The sequence below is a fragment of the Urocitellus parryii genome, chromosome 12 (genome assembly GCF_045843805.1).
Source record: "Urocitellus parryii isolate mUroPar1 chromosome 12, mUroPar1.hap1, whole genome shotgun sequence".
Lineage (NCBI taxonomy): Eukaryota > Metazoa > Chordata > Mammalia > Rodentia > Sciuridae > Urocitellus > Urocitellus parryii.
Genome location: NC_135542.1, coordinates 86,755,747 through 86,764,066, shown reverse-complemented (window position 1 = coordinate 86,764,066; position 8,320 = coordinate 86,755,747). Strand labels below are relative to the sequence as shown.

General features: G+C 39.4%; 1 pseudogene; it reads left to right on the top strand.

The window, feature by feature from the left end:
- Nucleotides 1–1,837: 1,837 nt before the first annotated feature.
- LOC113181595 (RING-box protein 2 pseudogene) lies at nucleotides 1,838–8,042 on the top strand (annotated as a pseudogene).
- Nucleotides 8,043–8,320: the final 278 nt, after the last annotated feature.

Genomic DNA, 8,320 nt, shown 5'->3' with positions numbered 1-8,320 from the left:
AATGGTTAGCCTTAGGTGGGTGGAAGAGAGTGAGGCAGAGCTTACACGAAACTTGCTTTGGATATTGTTGTTTCTTGTGATCTTAGGAAAATTTCTTAACCTCTTCATTACACAGTTTCTTCTTTTGTAAAATGGAGATATTGAGTACTATGTACAATCAAGTACAACAGTACCACAGAGAGCTGGGACAAGGGTCAGATGAAATAGTGTGTGACACAGGATAAACAACCAAGCCTTGGGGTTATGTTTCCCAATAAGGATGAGGTTGCCATGGTGGTGGATGTAGTTGGGCTTCTTTCTCCTAAACTGTGCTACCTCTATTTTCCCTTCCTTCCAGGTCAGGAGGCCTGGGAAGGACTTTCAGTTAAATAGATGATTTCTAGTCCTCAAGATTATCCTGCTTTTAAAAAAGAACCACAGGTAAAATTGTCTAGGCTCTGATGAAGGGTTTTTAACCTAGCATCCAGTAGTGTCAGGCTGTCTATGATTCTATCAAGTAGTTGGCAGCCAACATTTGACATGAAAGAGCATTTTTTTGTAAGAAGAGGTCAAGGTTTTCTACAGGTTCTCAAAGACATCTGTATCCCAGAAAAGGTATGTGCATGGGGATGTCCTCCGTTCCTGAGGATATATTCAGCTTCCTTTATGTTCTGTACATTAAAAACCATGCCTTGTGGGGAAAGAAGAACTCTAAGCAGATCATGTTGGTGAGGCCCAGAAATGAGGAGATGATGTTGGAGGAAGACCATTCAATGTCCAAAGTGTTTGTGGCTGTTCTTTTTTGTCCCGAGAGTGATGAACATTTTTTTTTTTTTTCACTCAGGAACAACTGAGGTCTACCATGTTTCAATTGCAAAGTATTCCTAGGTCAGTGTGGACAAGCAAAGAAAGAAGTAATTATTTTGTGGATTTTAGAACGAGAAGGAAACTTGAAAATCATCTGGCCTAATTCTCTCAAATGACACAAAAAAAAGGATCTCAAGGACTTAAGTGACTTGCTCAATAAGCCAGTGGCAATCAATGGCTGGAGTATGGCTACTGACATCCTCCTCTTCCACACCTCCCTTTCTTCAGAAACCCTAGTAATTATTACTTCTGTTATCCCCCCAGAGCATAACTAGTTGATTATTTAGAAAAAGTGCTCAGAAGTGTGGAAATAATTATAGGAAACTATGGAATTTCTCTGGTGTTTGTTTTTAATTGATGCAATTGAAACTGCTGGAATTTAGACTATATCTTATTTTATTTTCCCCATGATTAGAATTCCTAACCTGGTTTAAATAGTTAACAAGTCTAAGATTTTACAAAGTTTAATTTTTTTCTCATGTGTTATTTTCCAGTAATTTGCCAAAATGGTGAACACAAAGGGAAGGAGGAGAGGCATCCTCTGTATATTCCCAAGGTCTTTTAGGAAAGCTGCCACTGTTCCCTTGACCACATACGAGTGGATCGACCAGAAGGGTGGGATTGTAGACATGAACACAATGGGTACTGTTCAGAAAGGAGTGCCCTGCAAATGCTACCACAGCAAAACTGGAAGACTTCACAGTGCCAGCCAGAATGCTGTTGGCACCGTTGCCAACAAACAGGTTAAGAGCAAGATTCTCCTCAAGAGATTTAATGTGCATATTAAATATCTTAAGTACTCTAGGAGTCCTGGTAGTTTTCTGAAATGCATGAAGAAAAATGGTCAGAAAAAGAAGGAAACTGTTATGGTCTGGATATAAAAATATCCCCCAAGCAGCTCATGTATTAAGTAATGTAGCAATATTCAGAGGTGAATAAATTGGATCGATCCATTGGATGGAGTAATAATTTGGGGCCACTGACATGGCTGATGGAAGGTGGCACAGAGCCTTGTACCTTGACCTCCCACTCTGGGAATGCAGGCTTCAAGTGGTGATAGGGTGACAAAATGTTCTCACTCCCAAAGTGGAATGTAGTGCCCATGTGGAGCTGGGATGTGGAGTGTGTATGTGTGCCATCTGTAGGGTCTAGGTGATAGAGGCCTGTCTTAGATTTCAAGCTGGAGATAAACAAAGGATTGAGTTGTGGTCTGTAATCTTTCTTTCCACCATTGCTGGATGCCTCTGTGGGTAAAACAGAATAATCATTGCCCTTTCTGCCAGCAGGATGCAGTGGTCCAAAAACTGGGTAAAAGGAAGTGGTAGAAGGTTTTCTTACAGTAGTTGTTCACAACTCTGGTGGATCTTCCTATCAGGGGCCCAGAAAAGGCTAGAACACTCCGAGGAATTAATGCTTCAGATAGGAGTGAATGGGTCTGTGGTCCTTTGGGACTCATCAAAGGCATGATTTGGCATTTTGTTAGTTTTAATTTTTGGAAATTTTCTACTATTAAGATGATAATGTATTAAGTATGATCTTTCCTACCTCTGTGGGATATGTCACACATTATCCAAAGTACATGTATGAAGGCACGAATTGGGTGTCAACATACTTTATATAAAAACAGAGATATAAAAAATTGTGGTATATATATATGTGTAATAAGAATTGTAATGCATTCTGCTGTCATTTTTTTAAATCAATAAAAAATAAAAGTGCTAAAAAAAAACAAGTTAAGAGCAAGTTTCTCTTATGAGAAAACTCCAAATAGAATGAAATTTGTAATTTACCTATCTATATACAAGGGGTTGTGGAAACAGTTTCATTCACAGAAGAATGTTTTGCATTTTCATTGTTGATTAGTTAAAAAGAAATAGAATGTTATAGTAATAAATAAAATGCAGTTTAAACCTCCCTGAAAAAAATACTTTTTTTTTTTGAATGGACTACTGGATGGAAACTGTAGGCAGGAGGGACATAGCTGGAGGAAATAGGTCTCTGGGGCAAATCTTTGGGGACTATATGTTGTACTTGGTCCCTTCCCTCCTCTCTCTTCTTGCTGGCTGCCATAAGCTGAACAGTTTTCTTCTACCACACCCTTCCACCATGATGTTTTGATTCGCCTTGAGTCTAGAGCAATGAGGCTGGTCAACCAAGGGTTAGGGTTTTCTTAAATAGTGAGCCAAAATAAAATCTTCTTCCTCTAAGTAGTTCTTGTCAGGTATTTTGGTTTCCATGAGGAAAAGTTGATCAATATAGAAGCCAAAGAAAAAAGGTACCTGTCTGTGTTCAACTGAAGAACCAGTTTGCTCCCCCCAGAGAAGCCTACTGTGAAAATCAGTGGGAAGAGCTAAGTACTGGAGTCCACCCCTATGAATTCATGGCATAATATGTGCAAAAAATGTTTTAAAATCCTCTGGGCTATTCAAAAGACTCATTTATTCCTAATTATAAAACAATGGCAATATATAGTAAGTGGAAAGTTTAAAAAAAGATGAAAAAAAAAACAATAAGCACCCATAACTTCACAATTAAGGGGTAACTTGTAATCATAGCATGGAATATTAACTTCTGATTTTTCTCTTTATGTATATATCTTTCTCTTCCTATAGTGTTTGTTTTTTCTCTGTCTCTCCTGTAAGTTTGGATCATATTTTTACCAATAGAAGTTGTATCCAGCTTTTTAAAAATTTACCATCATACCATGAAATGTCTTCCATGTGATTAAACATACTTTAAAAAAAACATCTCATCTAATGGTCACTGAGATGTCATTGCATTCCTGTACCTTGACACCAGCTTAATTTAAACTTGACCCTGTGGCTGGACATGTGTATCCATGGATATTCTAAACAGTGCTGTGATGAACATCTCCACCCATAAATCTTTGTTCATACTTCTTATTACTTCCTTGGGGTACATAACTGGAAGCTGAGCTACTCGGGCAAGAGGGTTGACCTTTTCCAAATCTCTTGATATCTACTGTCAAATTCAGAGACATTTTAAATGTGCAGAAAAGGTCAATGGAAAAAGGCTCTCCTTCAACTTCTTTTATGAAACTGAGCTGGTGAACTTGCTGACCCAAACTAGATTTTTTATAACCTTAACATGTCAGAAACTTAATCATTACTAAAAAGGATCCTGTGCTGATGGTAGCTGCTTGATGAGGTGTTTTCTTATTCATTCAGGAATGTAATTATTAGGCATGTGCTGTATGCTGGTTATGGAGGATAGCTGGGAGAAGCAGATGATGGCAGAGGTGGCGATGATGTACTTGAATGTTAATAGGGACCTAGTGGAAATTGGCTCCCAGGCATTGGCTCTGCCTCCAGTGAGGCTTCAGAGGCTGTTAGGATGAATTACTACACATATTTACAACAGTTTATTTCCTTGAGACTTTGCCCATCTTCCCTGAGCTTCCCTTAATTTTGAAGAAGTTATATCTGATCTCTCTTTCCCTTTTTCATATAATTGTCCCTTCCAAAGATCTGCTTGCTGGAAACAGTATGGAAATATTTAGTAAGATGTTTCAAAAAAAAAAAAAAAAAGAAGAGTACAGTTGGCCTTGTTTTCCAGAAAAATAAGCCACTTAACCTCTCTTATGCCTCTGCATATATGAGGGCACTTAGGTGCCACCAGGGAGAATGTTACACTCCTGGGTGTAATAATTGGGTCTCCTGCATTCACTTTGTTCCCTACAGTTAAGTCAGGAAGCATCTCATAAATAATTGTTTCCTCCTTTCATGCACCCTGGCCTCCCCCCATTTCCTTTCTCTTCCTGTCTAATGCTACATCTATGACTTGGATGGAAAGGGAGTAATTATCCACATAAATATGACCACTACTAACTAGTGATAAAAAATCATCTACAGTGTGTTAACTGTTGAACAACCAACTGAACTTCTTTTCAAAAATTCCAGGCACAATCTATGTTTAGCAAGGTTTTATGTCTTCTTAATGTCTGAGGCTAAAAATACCATGGACAAAAATAGAAAAAGAAAAAAGCAAAAAAGCAAAAAAAGTTGAACCACAGTTTTTAGAAGTGATTAGACCTCATTAGCATGCCATCTCAGCACAAAGGCTAATCAAGTGAAGTTTGGACAAAACAACTTTGTTCCTTGAGCATAAGCATCCAGACCAGTCTGTAAAATCCAATGTTTGTGACAGAGAGGTGCAGGATTTTATTTTGTTATATATATATATATATATAGTTAATTTGCTTATCTAAAGAGAAAGCAAGCATGTGCTTTAATGATTTTATCTTTCTGTGTATTCTTTTGCTACCATCACAGTTTTACTGATAACTCAGAAGGCTTTTGCCCTAAAAGTGGATTCTTGTTTGAATAAAGACTAATTTTTCAACATGTAGACAAATATTGGAGTAACTGGTGGAAATAATAAATTACCAGCCGAAAGTGATTTCATTGCTCTTAAAAGCAAAACAGCACTCTTGGGAATTTTCAGAGAAATGACTCCATTTTCATATCGCTCCCTGTGGTGACCATTTGATCTCACTCTCGGGTAGACGGGGGTGCGAGTTTATTTTTATTAAGAGAGCACCTTCATATTTTCTCTGGGAAAACAAGCAGAGGAGTGGGTACTGGGGGAAATCAACCCAGATCTCAAAAAGTAATGATTATGTTCTAGTTCTCTTTTTTCAAATAAAACTTGTTCGTAGGAGCCGCCTCTAAGGACTATGTTGTTTTTTCTAAGGAGTTTAATGAGTGCTCTTTATTTTGACCATTTGCACCTTCCTGTTTCTCAGATTCCAACTGCATAATCCAATTCCAGTTTGTGGATCTGGTTGGAAAACAGCAGGATGACAGGGGAATTCAGATTTTGAACCATGTCCATCTTTGGGAGAAAGAAAATTACTGGATCCCAAATGGTATTCAGAAGTGGACCTCTGGTGTCAGGCTGTCCTATTTAAACTTGATTGAGGCCATACTAGCTTTGGGTTCCAGGACAGAGACTTAACCACCTTTGGTTAAGCTCTCTCTTGGTGGGGGTCCCAGCTTCTCATTTGTATAAACATCCGCCTCATAGGATAATAGAAGGGACTGAATGAGAAAATACATATGAAATGCTGGAACAAAGCAACTGAATGACAATCGTTAACTGATACTATGGCACTGCAAACATAAAACTGATAAGTCTTCTTAGTTCAGAGTTGGAAGAATAGCACCCAATAGATGGAACCAATACATTTGCACTCCATGTGTGGCTTTTTCTCTAACTCCAGGCACATGTGAAGTGCTCCTCACACACATTACTGAGTTTTCTTCCTCTGGTGCACAGACATTTTCACCATGTTAGGTTAAAAAGTTTATGTTCTCTTTTAAGATGTTTTCCTTTTATCTGCCCAGTGATAATCATTTCCTGTACTCTATCTATGACATCATATTCAAAATATGTTAGTACTTGGTCTTTCTGGCATCAAGCCCATGTGACTGGCCTGGAGATTTTGAAATCAAAACACAGATTTCACAAAATCATACTGAAAGTTAGGTACAAGATGTGTTAACTAAATTATATCAAGCTGGGCATCCCAACGCACAGAACACTCACCACTTGGATCAAATCTAAGTTCTCTTGTATTTTCTGACATTGAAGTCTTTTAGACGGGCCCCAAGAGCTTAACCAAAGGTGGTTAAGTCACTGTCCTGGAACCCCCCCACCAAAAAAAAAATTGGTTTTGGTACTGGGGATTGAACCTACAGACCCTCTACCACTGAAATATCCTGCCATCTCTTTTTATACTTCATTTTAAGACAAAGTCTAGTTAAGTTGCTTTCGGCCTCACTAAATTATGGAGATTGACCTTGAACTTGTGATTCTCCTCCCTCAGCCTCCTGAGTAGCTGGGATTACACCACTGCACACTTGGCCTGGCAACTAATTTGACTTTCTTTTTTTTTTTTTTTTAAGAGAGAGTGAGAGAGAGGAGAGAGAGAGAATTTTTAATATTTATTTTTTAGTTCTCGGCGGACACAACATCTTTGTTGGTATGTGGTGCTGAGGATCGAACCCGGGTCGCACGCATGCCAGGCGAGCGCGCTACCGCTTGAGCCACATCCCCAGCCCTAATTTGACTTTCCAAACCTGTAATCTCCTTTATCTGGAGTCTCTAGACTTCATTCCTCTTTGGGTGCTTCCAAGTGCCTGGAATTAAATGTAAACTTTCGCTTGTTTGGGCCTTTTTTAGGGAAGTCTTGTTGGGTGTCATTCGGTTCAACACACTCATCTCGCTACAAGATCTTTCCTCATAATATTTAATATTTCCTGCTTCCTGAAACCTACCCCTCCCCTGGCCCCCCAACTTGGCTGCATCAGTGTTTTATACCATCATTTGTTCTAAAACCACCTCCACGAATTTTGACTTTTCCTCAAAATATCTGAACAATGATTTTTTCTTTCAGACCAACTATTTTCTTTACCTAAATATATTTTAAAAGAAAACTAGTGACAGGTAATAAAAGAAAAAGACTGTGGCCTCAGAGAAAGAATATGTCCAGAGACTGGTGACATCAAAGGAAGGGACTGGGGCTGGGGCTGTAATCTTGTTTTGGGGACCTGATAGCAAGAGCCATCAGGAAAGTGGGAGAGATAGATGTGGAGAGTTTGACTGATCTGTGGAGCAGGAGAAAACACTCATGTGAGAGAGCAAATGGGCACAGAGTAGGGGTGGGAAAGAAGGGGAGACAGGGTTTCAGACACTAATACAGGTGTTGGGTAGAGGATGGTGCATAGGGTGAGGTTGAAAATCAGGAAGGAACTTTGGAAGTTGGAAAAAAGAGAGGTTTGGGAGATTATGGTAAATGTGGAAATTGATTTTTTTTGGTATAGGTTGCATTTTTTTGGAACAGGGTGTGGAGAGGGACTACAAGATGTCCTAGAACCAGGGCTTGGGAGGCTGGGAGAGACATCTGTAAATGCCCAGGGACAGCACCTGTGTGTGTGTGTGTGGGTGGGTGTGTGTGTGTGTCTCATGGGAAAGGAGTACGAAGAGTAATAAATGGGGACCATTCTATTATTGTGGATAGCTCCAGCTTTTCTGTCTGTTCACAGAAATCTGAAGAATCAGCCAAACCCTTGGCAGACATAGACATCAACAAACAGTACTTGAAAACACCACTGTTTGGTTCAGATGACAAAGAGGAACTCAGATACCCTGACAGTCTCTTGGTTCTCAAATGAGTGGGCACATGGAAGTTCCCTGGAGGACTTGTAACAATTGCTGGACCCTTTTCCCAGAGCTTCTGAATCATCAGATCTGGGGATGGGCCTGAGTACTTGCATTTCTTACAGGTCCCTGGTGGTACAGAGGCTGCTGATTGGGAACTACACTTTGAGAACCACTTGGCAAGGAAAACCAGTGCATGCTTTTTGGTGATTGATCAAAGTGCTCTTAAGTTCTTTTTGAACAATAAATCACTGCAATTCAAAAATGAGGTAAGTGAACATGCTCTTTCAAC